This window comes from Dendrobates tinctorius, unplaced genomic scaffold, assembly GCF_039654945.1.
Source record: "Dendrobates tinctorius isolate UK_male_01 unplaced genomic scaffold, ASM3965494v1 ptg000006l, whole genome shotgun sequence".
Lineage (NCBI taxonomy): Eukaryota > Metazoa > Chordata > Amphibia > Anura > Dendrobatidae > Dendrobates > Dendrobates tinctorius.
Window position 1 is genome coordinate 7,069,543 of NW_027361674.1, and position 17,067 is coordinate 7,086,609.

Below are 17,067 nucleotides of genomic sequence, written 5' to 3' on the forward strand. Positions count from 1 at the left end.
CAAGAACATGTCGCCGGCGTGGAGGACGTCTGGATCCAGGATGGCGCCAGCGGAAGATGTCGGAGATCGTGGATCAGCGGCGATGACGGCGTGAGTATGAGAGACGGAGTGAGAGAAAGGGTCGTATGTGGAGTGAAAGAGTGAGTGGAGATGGTGAAAGGTGAGAGGAGTGTGTGTGTTGAGGGTTAACATGGAAAGAGGTGTGCGGTGACGTCACCGGTTACAACTGGACGGAAGTTGTTAGAACCGGAAGTTGCTTAGGGCATTTATTATTATAGATATACTTTTTTTTCTGCCAGCAAAATAGAACAATATCCAAACAATATACAGTACATCAGAGTTCATTATCTACACAGCCATGATCTGGTGTCTGAGAATGTTCATCTACAGTAGTGGCCATACCATTTCCAGGAATGGCAACAAAATTCTGTTCCTGACAAGGCCTTCAGCTGCCGTACGGAGTTCTGTTGTTATGCTCATCATGTAAGGTGGATCCTCAAAGTATTGGAGATGGTAGACGATTAGGAGACTAGAAAGCAGGTAGTTGGGGTCCTTGAGACTGCAAACAAGTAGCAGAGTCCTGGAGACTGCAGGCAGACAGGAGAACGCAGACAAGAAGCAGAGGTCCTGGAGACCGCAGACAAGAAGCAGAAGTCCTGGAGACCGCAGACAAGTAGCAGAGGTCCTGGAGGCTGCAGGAGGACAGGAGACCAGGAACAGGTACCAGAGGTTCTGGAGACCGCAGACATGTAACAGAGGTCATGGAGACCGCAAACACTTAGAATTCTTAATACCAAGACACAGGTGTGTGTCTCCATGGGCCTTATATAAGCCCAGGTAGATAATAATAGTAATAATAATCTTTATATAACAGCACTATACAATTAAGCGGAGTCATGTACAGACAATAAAAATACAATGTAACACATTTCAAAAGTTACAAGAGGAGTGAGGGCCCTACTTGCAAGCTTACAATCTGTAAGGCAGATGATCACATGGGATCACACTGGGCCATCTGCAAAAACCCGACGTGCAGCACAACAGAGTTCAGCGGACAGGAGGGAGGGGAACAAATCCCAGATCTGGAACAGGTGCCTATACAAAATACAGCAGTGTCCAAAAAATGTTGGCATTGCAAACTTGTATTTTATAAGATATATAAACATCTTTGAATATTTTTATTTTATTCTTGCTAGTGGATATCATAAATAATAATTAAAAAAAACTTTCACCAAACTTCAGATTGCAATCTTTAATCTCTATTTTTTTTTCATTTTCAGACTCCCAGGAAAACATATAGGATGTGAGGTCTCTGTGTGCAGTATGCTGCTGCAATCATCCACTTTCATGTCTCAGCAAAAACATTATTCTTGCTTGGCTTTACCCCTCTAAGGGCTTATTCAAACAGTGCTTTTCTCACGTTTTTTTCCGCAGAAAAAAAAACACAGTGTAAAGAAAACACACACGAGAGAGAGCAGGAGGATACGGATATGACCCCGCTGTTACCAATCCCAGACCAGGAATACACACACATATATATACAGCGTCGGACTGGAACACCTTGGGCCCACCAGAGAAAATCATTCTTGGGGCCCACTATGTAGCTGCATAGAGTTAAATACCAGACAACCAATTATGCGGTAAAACACGCTAATATCCGGGTATAATATAACGTTGTACATGTCTTAATTATGTAGGAGGAGTTGGGGTAGCCCCCTCATAGAATATAAAGCAGCCCCCTCACATAGTATAATGCAGCCATCTCATAGAATATAATACTGCCCCCCTCATAGGGTATAATGCACCCCCTCATAGGGTATAATAATGCACCCCCTCATAGGGTATAATACTGCCCCCCTCATAGGGTATAATACTGCCCCCCTCATAGGGCATAATACTGCCCCCATCATAGGGTATAATACTGCCCCCCTCATAGGGAATAATGCTGCCCTCCTCATAGGGTATAATGCTGCCCCCTCATAGGGTATAATACTGCCCCCCTCATAGGGAATAATGCACCCCCTCATAGGGTATAATGCTATATAGATATATAGATATAGAGTTAGATAGATATAGATAGAAAGATAGATGTAGAAATAGATAGATATAGAGATAGATAGTAGATAATGGATAGAAAGTAGATAATGGATAGATATAGATAGAAAGATTCATAGAGATAGATAGAGATAGATAGATAGAGATAGATATAAAGATAGATATAGAAAGAAATATAGATAGATAGATAGATCGATAGGTAGATAGATATAGAGATAGATAGAAAATAGATAATGGATAGATAGATAGATAGATATAGAGATAGATAGCTATAGATAGAAAAATATAGAGATAGATATATAGATAGAGATACATAATAGATAGAGATAGATAATAGATAGAGATATACAGATATAATAATAATAATAATATAGACATATATAGATAGATATAGAGATAAATATATATAGATAGATGGCTATAAATAAAAATAGATATAGAGATATATATATAGAGATAGATAGATATAGAGATAATAGATATAGAGATAGATAGATAGATATAGAGATAGATATAGAGTTAATAGCTAGATATAGAGATATGTATAGAGATAGATAGATATAGAGTTAGAAAGATAGACAGATATAGAGAGAGATATAGAGATAGAGATAGCTAGATAGATAGATGGATAGATAGATAGATATAGATAATAGAGATAATAGATAGATATAGAGATAGATATAGAGATAGATGGATAGATCAATAGATAGATAGATAAAGAGAGAGAGATAGAGATAGATGGATAATGAGATATAGAGATAGATACAGAGATATAGTGTTAGATAGAAAGATAGATATAGAGATAGATAGATATAGAGATAGATATGGATATAGAAATAGATAGATAGATATAGAGATAGATAGATATAGAGATAGATAGATATAGAGATAATATATAGATAGATAGATATAGAGATAATATATAGATAGCTATAGAGAGAGAGATATAGAGATAGATATAGAGATAGATAGGTAGATAGATATAGAGATAATAGATAGATATAGAGATAGATAGATATAGATATAAAGATAGATAGAGATAGAGAGAGCGGTAGATAGAGAGATAGATATAGAGAGAGATAGATACAGAGATCGATAAATAGATAGAGAGATAGATATAGATAATAGATAGAGATAGATATAGATAGATATAGATAATAGATAGAGATAGAAAGATAGATAGATATAAGAAAGATAGAGATATATATAGAGAGAGAGATAGATAGATAGATAGATAGAGACAGAGAGAGTGAGAGAGATATAAAAAAACAAAACAAAACACAATACTCACCTCTCCTCCTCGCTCCCACGCTGATCCCGGCTTCAGTGTCAGGAGCTGCCCCCTCTGCCAGACACACAGCGGGTGCGCGATGTAGTGACGTCATCGCGCACTGGCTGTGAGTCAGGAGCAGAGGGGACTGAGGGCGGCGCCGGCCCTGATGCAGAGCGGCTTACTGGGCTGGGGGCGGGGCCTCTGGGGGTGTGGAGACCTGAAATGATATTCACTGCTTCGCAGTGAATATTCATTTCTCTTTAGCAGCGGGGACAGGGGCTCCTGCCTCCTGACACCTGCTGCTGCTCCGCTGGCAGGGGCCCCCATAGCAGCTGCATGGTGTGTGACACACCACTGGCTGGGGGCCCCTGGAGCAGCGGGGGCCCTAGGCAACTGCTGGCCCTGTATGCCAGCAGGTGCCAGGGCCCACCAGATGCCAGGGCCCACCGGAGAATCCTCCGGTTCCCCGGTGGGCCAGTCCGACGCTGTATATATATATATATATACAGTGTTGGCCAAAAGTATTGACACCCCTGCAATTCTGTCAGATAATACTCAGTTTCTTCCTGAAAATGATTGCAAACACAAATTCTTTGGTATTATTATCTTCATTTAATTTGTCTTAAATGAAAAAACAGAAAAGAGAATGAAGCAAAAAGCAAAACATTGATATTTTCACACAAAACTCCAAAAATGGGCCAGACAAAAGTATTGGCACCCTCAGCCTAATACTTGGTTGCACAACCTTTAGCCAAAATAACAGCGACCAACCGCTTCCGGTAACCATCAATGAGTTTCTTACAATGCTCTGCTGGAATTTTAGACCATTCTTCTTAGGCAAACTGCTCCAGGTCCCTGATATTTGAAGGGTGCCTTCTCCAAACTGCCATTTTTAGATCTCTCCACAGGTGTTTTATGAGATTCAGGTCTGGACTCATTGCTCGCCACCTTAGAAGTCTCCAGTGCTTTCTCTCAAACCATTTTCTAGTGCTTTTTGAAGTGTGTTTTGGGTCATTGTCCTGCTGGAAGACCCATGACCTCTGAGGGAGACCCAGCTTTCTTCACACTGGGCCCTACATTATGCTGCAAAATTTGTTGGTAGTCTTCAGACTTCATAATGCCATGCACACGGTCAAGCAGTCCAGTGCCAGAGGCAGCAAAGCAACCCCAAAACATCAGGGAACCTCCGTCATGTTTGACTGTAGGGACCGTGTTCTTTTCTTTGAATGCCTCTTTTTTTCTCCTGTAAACTCTATGTTGATGCCTTTGCCCAAAAAGCTCTACTTTTGTCTCATCTGACCAGAGAACATTCTTCCAAAACGTTTTAGGCTTTTTCAGGTAAGTTTTGGAAAACTCCAGCCTGGCTTTTTTATGTCTCGGGGTAAGAAGTGGGGTCTTCCTGGGTCTCCTACCATACAGTCCCTTTTCATTCAGACGTCGACAGATAGTACGGGTTGACACTGCTGTACCCTCGGACTGCAGGGCAGCTTGAACTTGTTTGGATGTTAGTTGAGGTTCTTTATCCAACATCCGCACAATCTTGCGGTGAAATCTCTTGTCAATTTTTCTTTTCCGTCCACATCTAGGGAAGTTAGCCACAGTGCCATGGGCTTTAATCTTCTTGATGACACTGTGCATGGAAGACACAGGAACATTCAGGTCTTTGGAGATGGACTTGTAGCCTTGAGATTGCTCATGCTTCCTTACAATTTGGTTTCTCAAGTCCTCAGACAGTTCTTTGGGCTTCTTTCTTTTCTCCATGCTCAATGTGGTACACACAAGGACACAGGACAGAGGTTAAGTCAACTTTAATCCATGTCAACTGGCTGCAAGTGTGATTTAGTTATTGCCAACACCTGTTAGGTGCCACAGGTAAGTTACAGGTGCTGTTAATTACACAAATTAGAGAAGCATCACATGATTTTTCGAACAGTGCCAATACTTTTGTCCACCCTCTTTTTTATGCTTGGTGTGGAATTATATCCAATTTGGCTTTAGGACAATTCTTTTTGTGTTTTTTCATTTAAGACAAGCAAAATGTAGATAATAATACCAAAGAATTTGTGTTTGCAATCATTTTCAGGAAGAAACTGAGTATTATCTGACAGAATTGCAGGGGTGTCAATACTTTTGGCCAACACTATATATATATATATATATATATATATATACAGTGGGGCAAAAAAGTATTTAGTCAGTCAGCAATAGTTCAAGTTCCACCACTTAAAAAGATGAGAGGTGTCTGTAATTTACATCATAGGTAGACCTCAACTATGGGAGACAAACTGAGAAAAAAAATCCAGAAAATCACATTGTCTGTTTTTTTTTCATTTTATTTGCATATTATGGTGGAAAATAAGTATTTGGTCAGAAACAAGCAATCAAGATTTCTGGCTCTCACAGACCTGTAACTTCTTCTTTAAGAGTCTCCTCTTTCCTCCACTCATTACCTGTAGTAATGGCACCTGTTTAAACTTGTTATCAGTATAAAAAGACACCTGTGCACACCCTCAAACAGTCTGACTCCAAACTCCACTATGGTGAAGACCAAAGAGCTGTCAAAGGACACCAGAAACAAAATTGTAGCCCTGCACCAGGCTGGGAAGACTGAATCTGCAATAGCCAACCAGCTTGGAGTGAAGAAATCAACTGTGGGAGCAATAATTAGAAAATGGAAGACATACAAGACCACTGATAATCTCCCTCGATCTGGTGCTCCACGCAAAATCCCACCCCGTGGGGTCAGAATGATCACAAGAACGGTGAGCAAAAATCCCAGAACCACGCGGGGGGACCTAGTGAATGAACTGCAGAGAGCTGGGACCAATGTAACAAGGCCTACCATAAGTAACACACTACGCCACCATGGACTCAGATCCTGCAGTGCCAGACGTGTCCCACTGCTTAAGCCTGTACATGTCCGGGCCCGTCTGAAGTTTGCTAGAGAGCATTTGGATGATCCAGAGGAGTTTTGGGAGAATGTCCTATGGTCTGATGAAACCAAACTGGAACTGTTTGGTAGAAACACAACTTGTCGTGTTTGGAGGAAAAAGAATACTGAGTTGCATCCATCAAACACCATACCTACTGTAAAGCATGGTGGTGGAAACATCATGCTTTGGGGCTGTTTCTCTGCAAAGGGGCCAGGACGACTGATCCGGGTACATGAAAGAATGAATGGGGCCATGTATCGTCAGATTTTGAGTGCAAACCTCCTTCCATCAGCAAGGGCATTGAAGATGAAACGTGGCTGGGTCTTTCAACATGACAATGATCCAAAGCACACCGCCAGGGCAAAGAAGGAGTGGCTTCGTAAGAAGCATTTCAAGGTCCTGGAGTGGCCTAGCCAGTCTCCAGATCTCAACCCTATAGAAAACCTTTGGAGGGAGTTGAAAGTCCGTGTTGCCAAGCGAAAAGCCAAAAACATCACTGCTCTAGAGGAGATCTGCATGGAGGAATGGGCCAACATACCAACAACAGTGTGTGGCAACCTTGTGAAGACTTACAGAAAACGTTTGACCTCTGTCATTGCCAACAAAGGATATATCACAAAGTATTGAGATGAAATTTTGTTTCTGACCAAATACTTATTTTCCACCATAATATGCAAATAAAATGAAAAAAAACAGACAATGTGATTTTCTGGATTTTTTTTTCTCAGTTTGTCTCCCATAGTTGAGGTCTACCTATGATGTAAATTACAGACGCCTCTCATCTTTTTAAGTGGTGGAACTTGCACTATTGCTGACTGACTAAATACTTTTTTGCCCCACTGTATACATATCAACCTCCGGTCCGTCGCTGCCAGGATCACCCAATAACACCAGAACGGTTTGATGCCACCAGTTCCTCGTTAGATATAAGCCCGGTAAGAGCAAAGACGAAGGCTAAAGGCGTGTAGCTAGCTTTTAACCCCTAACTCGCCCCCCCATATTTGCCGTTGCCCCTCTGGGTTGGACAGAATGCATCCCCCTTGACCTTCTAGCTGAAATAATTCCCAATAACAAGGATGGGTCTTAACTTCCTAGGGGAGGTCCAACGGGACAATTGACATCTTAACGGGTTTGTTGGGGCTGGACCTGTTAGGGCTGGCGGAACGCACCAAATTATAAGCGTTCGCAGCCCGGGGTCCACCGTGCAGAGGTGGTACACTGCTGCTAGGTAATTACGGGAGTATAAAGCGGCGTGGAAAGGTTACACGTGGGTTAACATCACCCAGTGTGAACAGAAGCGAACTCTGTTAACTCACAGAGCCGCACTACTGCTGAACATAAATGCCGGAGCCTGTTTAGCTCACAGAGTCCAGCCAAGGAGCGCACAGAAAGTGGTCACAGGACTCTGCCCCAAGGACATGGGGTCAGAGTCTCTCTAGACCTTCTGAGCACGCGGCATCGCAACTGCGGACGCCGCTATAGACGCTGACTACGGAGTGTAGAGCACGTGTACTGAGGCGTGCCGAGCCACAGGTGGAGACTGATGCCTGTCTGAGACTCTGTCCTACTGACAACTAAGCCTGGGTGCTTAACAGGCTAGGCTGCACAACACATGCGTACCAAGGGTAGGGGTTTCTTAATGAGTCATTCACCAGTGACATTCATACATGCATACAACACTTACTCCTCATAGTCTGATAATGCAGTCTAGACTAGCGGCCATGCAAACCTTTTATAGCCGCAGGCTTCCGGGACATTCCTGGCCTTTTGGATGGACCAATCCGAGCTGGAAAAGGACCTGAGCACGTGACCTTCGATCTCCAATGGGAGATCACTCCACAGGCATGCTCAGTGGACCAAAAGGAGGACTTAGCCCCTGGAGAGACTCCCTGCTGGCCAGCCTGTGTTGCAATATGTGGACCAGAGGAGGCAGCAACAAGCAAGCCAACAGTGCTGGTCTGAGCAGAGCGCTGGGAATGACGAGTCTGCTGAGCAGGCTCCTCTGTGGCTGAAGGAGAATGGGAGACAGCCGAGTGCAGGGCTCTGGATTCCAGCTGTGCAGTGGCAGGAACCCGACACCTAACATTGCCCCTTCCCCTCTGAGCCTCGCTACGCTCAAATGCCGCGATGCGGAGCGTGGATGTTCTCCACTGGCTCCCAGGTCCGAGCCTCTGGACCATGACCCTTCCAGTCCACCAAATAAAACTTTTTACCACGCACCACCCTGCGTCCCACAATGGCATTGACCTCAAACTCGTCCGAAGACAGGTCTGATGTCCTGGCAGATGACTGGGAGAACCGGGACATGTGAACAGGTTTAAGTAGGGACACGTGGAAGGCGTCAGAGATAGCCAAGTGTGGTGGAAGAGCCAGACGATAGACCACAGAGCTGATTCACTCGAGGACTTTGAAGGGACCAATGTAGCGAGGAGCAAACTTAGTGGACTCGACTTGCAGCCTGATGTTACGGGCGGAGAGCCACACTAAGTTGCCAGGGGAGAAGGTTGGAGCAGGACGCCGATGTGCGTCCGTGGAGGACCTCATTCTCTCCTTAGAGGCCCGAATGGCTTCCTGGGTGCGATCCCAAATATCACGTGCCTCCACTGCCCAGTCTGCCACCCTAGAGTCGGTGGACGACACGGGCACAGGGATACGAGGATGTTGGCCGTAGTTAAGGAGGAATGGCGTCTGGCCGGTGGAATCGGCCACAGTGTTGTTCAAGGCGAACTCAGCCCACGGCAACAAAGATGCCCAGTCATCCTGCCTGGCCGAGAAGAAATGTTGGAGATATTTGACCAGGATATGGTTGGCCCTCTCTACCAACCCATTTGTCTCAGGATAGGCTGAGGAGAGATTCAGTTCAATACTGAGTAAGCGACAGAGTTCTCTACAGAAGCGAGATGCAAACTGGGGACCCCAGTCACTGACAATCTTGTCAGCCATGCTGTGTAAGCGGAAAACATGTTTGATGAAGAGCACTGCTAAACCCCGTGTGGAAGGTAGCCGCGAGAGAGGCACCAAGTGCACCATTTTAGAAAAATGGTCGGTGACGACCCAAATAACGGTGCTGCCACTGGACTTGGGTAGACCCACCACAAAGTCCATGCCAACCATCTCCCAGGGCCTGTCCGCCACCGGTAAGGGGTAAAGTAACCCAGCAGGTCGTTGCCGAGAAGGCTTACTCTTGGCGCAGGAGAGGCACGCCTGAATGTAGTCTTTGACGTCACGAGCCATATGCGGCCACCAGTACGTCCTTGCCAGAAGCTCAAGTGTCCGCTTAGTACCAAAGTGTCCACCCACCCCGGACGCTTGAGCCCAGGAGAGGACCTCCGGAAGCAAACGGGCAGGGACAAAAGTCTTGCCCGGGGGGTACAGACTCGAGAGCAACCGGAGCCACTGTCCTCAGACTCTCAGATGGTACGATTAACCGAGGCTCCTCCTCCTCCGCTGATACCACGGAGCGAGAGAGCGCATCGGCTCGGACATTCTTCTCACCAGAAATGAAATGTAGGGTGAAGTGGAACTGGGAGAAGAAGAGAGACCATCGGGCTTGGCAAGAATTTAACCGCTGGGCGGTTTGGAGATAGACCAAATTTTTGTGATCAGTGTAAACTTGGAAGGGATAGCGAGCCCCTCCAGAAGGTGTCTCTATTCAGAAAAGGCCAACTTCATGGCTAGCAACTCCCTGTCCCCAATGGAATAGTTCCTCTCGGCCGGCGAGAAGGTCTTGGAGAAGAAGCAAGGATGCTTCCGACCTTGGGCATCCTTTTGGAACAGGACTGCTCCAGCACCGACGGACGAGGCATCCACCTCTAAAATAAATGGCTTATCCACATTGGGGCGATGTAAAATGGGAGCACTAGCGAAGTGAGACTTGATGGAGAGGAAGGCCTTAGATACCACCTCTGACCACAATTTAGGATTCGCTCCCTTCTTGGTGAGGGCAACCAAGGGAGCTACCAAAGTCGAGAAGTGTGGGATGAATTGGAGGTAATAGTTAATAAATCCCATAAAGCGCTGCACCGCTTTGAGGGAGTGAGGCTCCTGTCAATCCATTACCGCCTGCAGTTTGGCAGCATCCATGGCCAACCCCTGGGCCGAGATGATATAGCCCACGAAAGGCAAGGACTCCTGCTCAAACACGCACTTCTCCAACTTAGCATATAGGGCGTTTGCCCATAGGAGAACGAAGACTTTGCAAACCTCTGTCCGGTGGGACTCCGAATCTGGAGAGAAGATGAGAACATCATCCAGATAGACCACCACCGAAGAGGAAAGCATATCTCGGAAGATGTCGTTTACGAAGTCTTGAAAGATGGCCGGGGCATTACAGAGGCCAAAGGGCATGACCAGATACTCATAATGGCCATCCCTGGTATTAAAAGCCGTCTTCCACTCGTCTCCCTCACATATGCGTATCAGGTTGTAAGCTCCCCGCAGATCGAGTTTGGTAAATACTCTTGCTCCCTGCAACCTTTCAAACAGCCCCGATATCAGGGGCAGAGGGTACTTATCCTTAACGGTGATGGCGTTAAGACCCCTGTAATCGATGCAAGGCCGCAATTCACCAGCTCTTCTTCTAAATGAAGAATCCCACCCCTGCTGGTGACACCAACTTCCTAATAAATCCCCTGGCCAGATTCTCCTTGATGTATTGTGACATGGCCTCCATCTCCGGGAGAGACAGGGGATACACACGACCCCGGGGAGGCTCTGCACCAGGCAAGAGATCTATAGGACAGTCGTAGGGACGGTGCGGCGCGAGAGCCTCTGCCGCTCTCTTGGAGAACACATCTGCGTACTGCTGATAGTGTTTAGGGAGCGAAGAGAGATCAGTGGGAGCCGCAGTGGAGGCCACCTGAACGCACTCGCTCAGACATCTACCCTCACAGGACTTACTCCAACTAAGAATTCTCCCCGACGATCACTACAATATGGGGAGAGTGGCAAGGAAACCAGGGAACTCCCAAGAGAACCTGATTGATACCCTCGGGCATTATAAGGAGGTACACTGTCTCGTGATGAGACAGAGACAGTGAGAGTCTTAGTGGAGCAGTCTGATGGGTAATCTGCAAGGGTAATGTCGAGCCGTTCACCACTCTGATGGTGATCGGCTGAGGTAGCCTAACCAAGGGGATCGCGTGCTGAAGAGCGAAGGCTGAGGACATAAAATTACCCTCCGCTCCAGAATCTACGCAAACCTCCATCGCCAGAGTGGAGGAGCCAAACTCTAGCACCCCCTTGGAGGTTAACTTGGAGAAAAATGGTGTGGTGTCTCGTAACCCTCCTGCTATTGCCACTAGACGCAGGCGTTTCTCCGACTGTTCTGGAACCTATTGGCAAAGTGACCAGACTGTCGGCAGTGAGCGTGAGCTATGGGGGTTTGAGCAGGGCGGGACTTAGAGCCCGTGCGAGGCACCTCCATAACCACCGATGGCTCGGACGCTCGATTGGGTGGCTCCAGAGGTTTAGAGAAAGTTGGAGCCCACTTAGACCTCTATCTGGACTGGGAGCCAGAAGGGAAATGATGAATCCGACCTTAGCCCACTCAGAGGGGAATCGCGCGGCCTGCAGCTCTAACTGAATAGCACACTGGCTCACGAATCCCCTACAGGAGGCACTATCACCCGATAACTTCTCGGGCAGCGGGAGGTGGGATAACATCGGTGCAGGGATGGAAGTGGGAACACGGGAGCCAGCCTCCACGGCTGCCTGAGCAGCGGCCGCAGTAACATTCGCAGCTGAGGTTGGACGCTCAAGAGCCGCCAACCTGCTCCCCAGCTGCCGAATGTGCTGCAGTATCCGCCACTACTAGCCAGACCCTGGCACTAGTATAATGTTAGGGCTGGCGGAACGCACCAAATTATAAATTAATAGTAGGTGCGTTCGCAGCCCGGGGTCCACCGTGCAGAGGTGGTACACTGCTGCTAGGTAATGGCGGGAGTATAAAGCGGTGTGGAAAGGTAACACGTGGGTTACCGTCACCGCACTACCGCTGAACATAAATGCCGGAGCCTGTTTAGCTCACAGAGCCCGGCCAAGGAGCGCACAGAAAGCGCAGTCCCTCTAGACCTTCTGAGCGTGCGGCGTCGCAACTGCGAACGCCGCTATAGACGCTAACTACGGAGTGTAGAGCACGTGCACTGAGGCGTGCTGAGCCACTGGTGGAGACTGATGCCTGTCTCAGACTCTGTCCTACCTACACCTAAGCCTGGGCGCTTAACAGGCTAGGCTGCACAACACATGCGTACCAACGGTAGGGGTATCTTAATGAGTCATTCACCAGAGACATTCAGACATGCATACAACACTCACTCTTCATAGTCTGATAATGCAGTCTAGACTAGCACATGGCCGAGTGTAATGTAAAGTACTGTAAGGCATGATGTTTCAGGAACATGCTAGAATCTCCCATTTCACTTTGAGGAGAAAATCTTGTCACACAGCTGCAGCCCCCATCCTTTTGTTTCTCCCCCTCCTTAGCAGCTATATGTGTATCTGCTCTGCCTGCATTTGGGTAACAGGACACCGTCCATTTCCTGTTGAGAAAGGAATGTTAATTAGTTTAGGGAAAGGATTCCTTTGTACGGGCCAAGAAGCTGGATACAGGTATAGGAAATATTAAAAGAAGCCTAGCATGCACTTCGCTCGTGCCAGAGATATAACAATTACATTTCTGTGATCTGAGTGGACCCGGCTTCACTACGGTAGCTCTTGCGAAGTTTTCTGACCTCCAGAACCTGAGATATGGATTGCTCCCAAATGGAGTGTATTAATTATGGCATCTGTGATGTTCTTTTATTGTATTCGATAAACTACAAACAATGATACCCTTGGTGGGTTTATACGAGCTTCACTCCTTAAGATATTGATATTATAAGTTTTTAGTGAAATTGCAACTTAGAGAGTAGGGGGGTTGAACCTCACCAGACTGCCCTTTTTGTGATGTAACCGAACCTAGGCTATAAGACACCCCTCCCTTAAGACTCCTCCAGTTTGAGCTGCAGATGCCCTGCTAGAAAGATTTGCCGGTCTTGGGATGTCTGGTTGCAGCCCATCCCCCAGCCACATGGTCTGCCTAATACCAACTAAGCACATGTAAGTGTTAATCTCTGTTTTCTTAATCCTTGTTGTTTTATACTGCATTATTCATATTTAATGTCTCAGCTTTATAACAACCATTATCTGGGTAATCACTGCCCACATTTTGGGAATAAATGATAAAATCTATCAGTCTGCCTTCATGCTCTAAGAAACGAACTATGCGCCTTTTTTAGATAATTACGCTACTGTTTGGGTTGGCTTCGAACCCCTCCATTAAGTCTATAACTTAAGTGGAGAAACCAGGATCTGGTGGCAGTGTGGTGTGTGCGGTTGGTTAGGCTGGTTGGCAGTCCAGAAGGGTCTTATATTGCTGAAGGGGGGCTGCGGCCACAGCATTGATAATTCCCTTACTGCAGTAGTCTAATTGCCCGCGCACAACAAGCAGCCCATCCGGCGACTAACTATCCTAAGTGCAGTTCCCTGACTGACCTGAGGGTAAGGGGGCGCCGGAGAGCTGCAGGTTCCAAAGTGGAACGGAGAAAGTGGGATATGCATAAATCCCCGCAGTTCTTGGAAGGTTTTTAGCAGTGGTGGGGCATCCAAAATACCCCCCTGCGATAAATTGTTAGGGCAAGATTAGCTTGCTGTATATTTTTGTCACATGGTGCCGGTGGTGGGATAACTAAGATAAGCCCCCACTGTGCCTGTGATAGCCGTGTGCCAGCAGTGCGTCACATCCCTCCGTCCGCTGACATACCCGTGCCAGTGGTGGGATCGTGACAATTTGGTGGCAGCGGCGGCATGCTTTGCGCTGCTTTCGTCACACCGAGCGGCCATGCGAACCTTTTATAGCCGCGTGCTTCCGGGACCTTCCTGGCCTTTCGGATGGACCAATCCGAGCTGGAGAAGGACCTGAGCACGTGACCTTCGATCTCCAATGGGAGATCACTCCACGGGCATGCTCAGTGGACCGAAAGGAGGACTTAGCCCCTGGAGAGACTCGCTGCTGGCCTGCCTGCGTTGCTATATGTGGACCAGAGGTAGCAGCAGTGCTGGTCTGAGCAGAGCGCTGGGAACGACGAGTCTGCTAAGCAGGCTCCTCTGCAGCCGGAGAATGGGAGACCGCTGAGTGCAGGGCTCTGGATTCCTGCTGTGCAGTGGCAGGAACCTGATGCCTAACAGGACTAATAGGGAGAGTCTAAACTTGGGTCGGCTAAGTGGTTTTAGAGAGACAGTCTCGATAGCTTGGTGTCTGGGACTGCTGGAGAAATATGAGATGCAGGGGTATGTGTGGAGGGCTCCCATGGCATATTGGACTGACCCCTGAGATGCATGGTACTCTCATAATTCATCTCTGGGTGTTGGTGCCTGTGTCTGGAGCTTCCTTTGATGTTGGGTGCCTTGCAAAAAAGACAGCAGGGGGTCCTAGCTCTTGTCTTTATTAACACGTGGCCTCTAATTCTCTGCCCATTTGGCAAAAGTTCTGTTCTTCTGGGGATTTGTGTACTTCCAAGGGTGGGGGCCACTTCGGGAGTGGAGGAAGATCTCTGGACAATATATTGGACCTGAATTAATAAATCCAAATTGGAGTCTCCCTCGTCCCTCACACACAGCATTTCACAGTTCCACCAAAATTAATGAGCTGGAATCTCCTGCACATGCTGCTTATATTTTCCTTGCAGATTTGAACCTTTTCCAAATCCACAGCATGTTGTTTCAGCGTTTTTGCAGCACTTTTCACCCATTCAAATGAATGTGAAAAAACACATAAAATGCACACAAAAATGTGCATATTTTATTCAATGTTTTTGCTGCCAACAGTCCAGTATTTGCAGGTGAAAAATCTGCAGCAAATTCTGAACATGCGCACATACCTTAGGGTACGGACTGGGACTGAAATTCAGCCCTGGCATTTGAAATCACACAGGACCATGTTGTCCCCAGATGGGATATATTACTAATATTACCCTGGATGGAGGAAAGGAAGATTTACTACCAGACCAATATTTCTGACAAATGAAATAACACTGTGTGCACTACTGTAGAGGGTGCCTGAGTAGGTTCCCACACCATAAATCAATATATATGAAACTCGGCACTCAACTTAATGAGAGTAAAGATGAATTTTAATTTCGGCCAAAGATGTAGTGAACAATAAAACGTTTCGTTTGGTATAGACCTTCATCAGTTACAGTTCATTGTATGGGTGATGTCGTGTGGACATTGACTTGTGTCAAACGGCATCGCGTCCAGTGTGGTACCTTTCCTGACATGATGCAAGATCCTCAGATATCTGTGGCGCCCCCAGGAGTATGGCCGCCACAGTGGCTTTGCCTTCCTCCAGGGGAGGGTAATGCCAGGCTTGGAGGCAATGATGGGTCTCTCTCGCAGTCAATCCATACATGCAACACAGTTCCACTGCAGGCCAGCAGGGGGAACTCTGAACAAGGATTAAGGGGAGGGGTGCCCTCTGAGGGCCAAGAGGAAGGAGTGGTCAGTTAGTCTGCGGAGGGTGAAGTGTGCAGACGTGTGGAGAGAAGCTGGAGGTTGAGCTAGTTAGGAGAGCTCCCTCAGCTTGAGAGCGCACGAACTGGAGCCTGGTCTCCACGGCTGTACGGACACTAACGGTCCTACAGCAGATACGAGAGGGGTAGGAGGCTGTAAATGCCCTACTCCCATCTAAGACTTGAGGCACAACAACAGCTTGAATAAAGAACCGGGACTCAGGAGAAAGGAGCACCAGAGATAGGCTACAGCTGTCTACCGTGCAAGTAAGGTTCTTGGGAACATCTGACAGGAGGAACTTCAGAGTAACTTAGTACTGGAGTACTTCATTCAAACAAGCGCTAGGAAGGAGACTGCACAGCCCGTCTGCTGAGAGAATCCCTGAGTTGCTTCCAGGCTAGCCTGCTCCAATACCATCTGTAATCAGGACCCTGGACTGCAGTTATCAAGTAAAGGTACAGAAATTGCAACCCGCTGTGTCTTGTCTGCTTCCTACCCTTACAGCACTGCTGCATCACCGTGCCAACCACATCTACACTGCCCTGGGACTACAGCTTCTCCTGTGGGGAGCTTTTGCACCCTTGCTGCACCATACCATCTGTCCCAGCGGAGCTTTCTGCAGCGCCGGCTTGGCATCTCCCTTGCCGAACACCACAGGTGGCGTCACGAACTATTCCATTCCATTAACTACATTCCACTATTACTTGGGCGCCCAGGGCCACGTAACGGGTCACCGCTGCTGTGACACATCCCCCTGACACCGGCCCGGTACCGAGTACCCCACAGCCCTGGGAGGGCGACCCATATCCACTATACCACTGACGGTGTTACAGCATATGAACCTACCGCTTACCCCAATAGGATTTCTATACCCAGTAAGAGATAACAACGTCGTACAGACCCCAAAACTGTAATAATGGAAAAACTACAGTTCACATGATACAATAACAACTGGAAAATAACAAGTTCTACCTCAGTCTCTTATATAAGCCATATACTACAGACTAGTAGTAAATGTAACAGCAGCTCCACCAACACGGGTCAGCGCCCTCTGTCAATGGCAGCCACTGCACTGCCACTGCAAGACCCGGCCAGGGTTGCCATGGCAGCGCATACCAGCGCTCCGGTATCGGCAGAGAAGAGAACAGCACCACCTAGCGGCAGCCGCCAGTACTGTAAACATAAACACTTCTCACGAGCAGGGACTCATAAGTCCCGCCCATCATATCAACAGCCAATAAAGTGTCACGTTCTGCT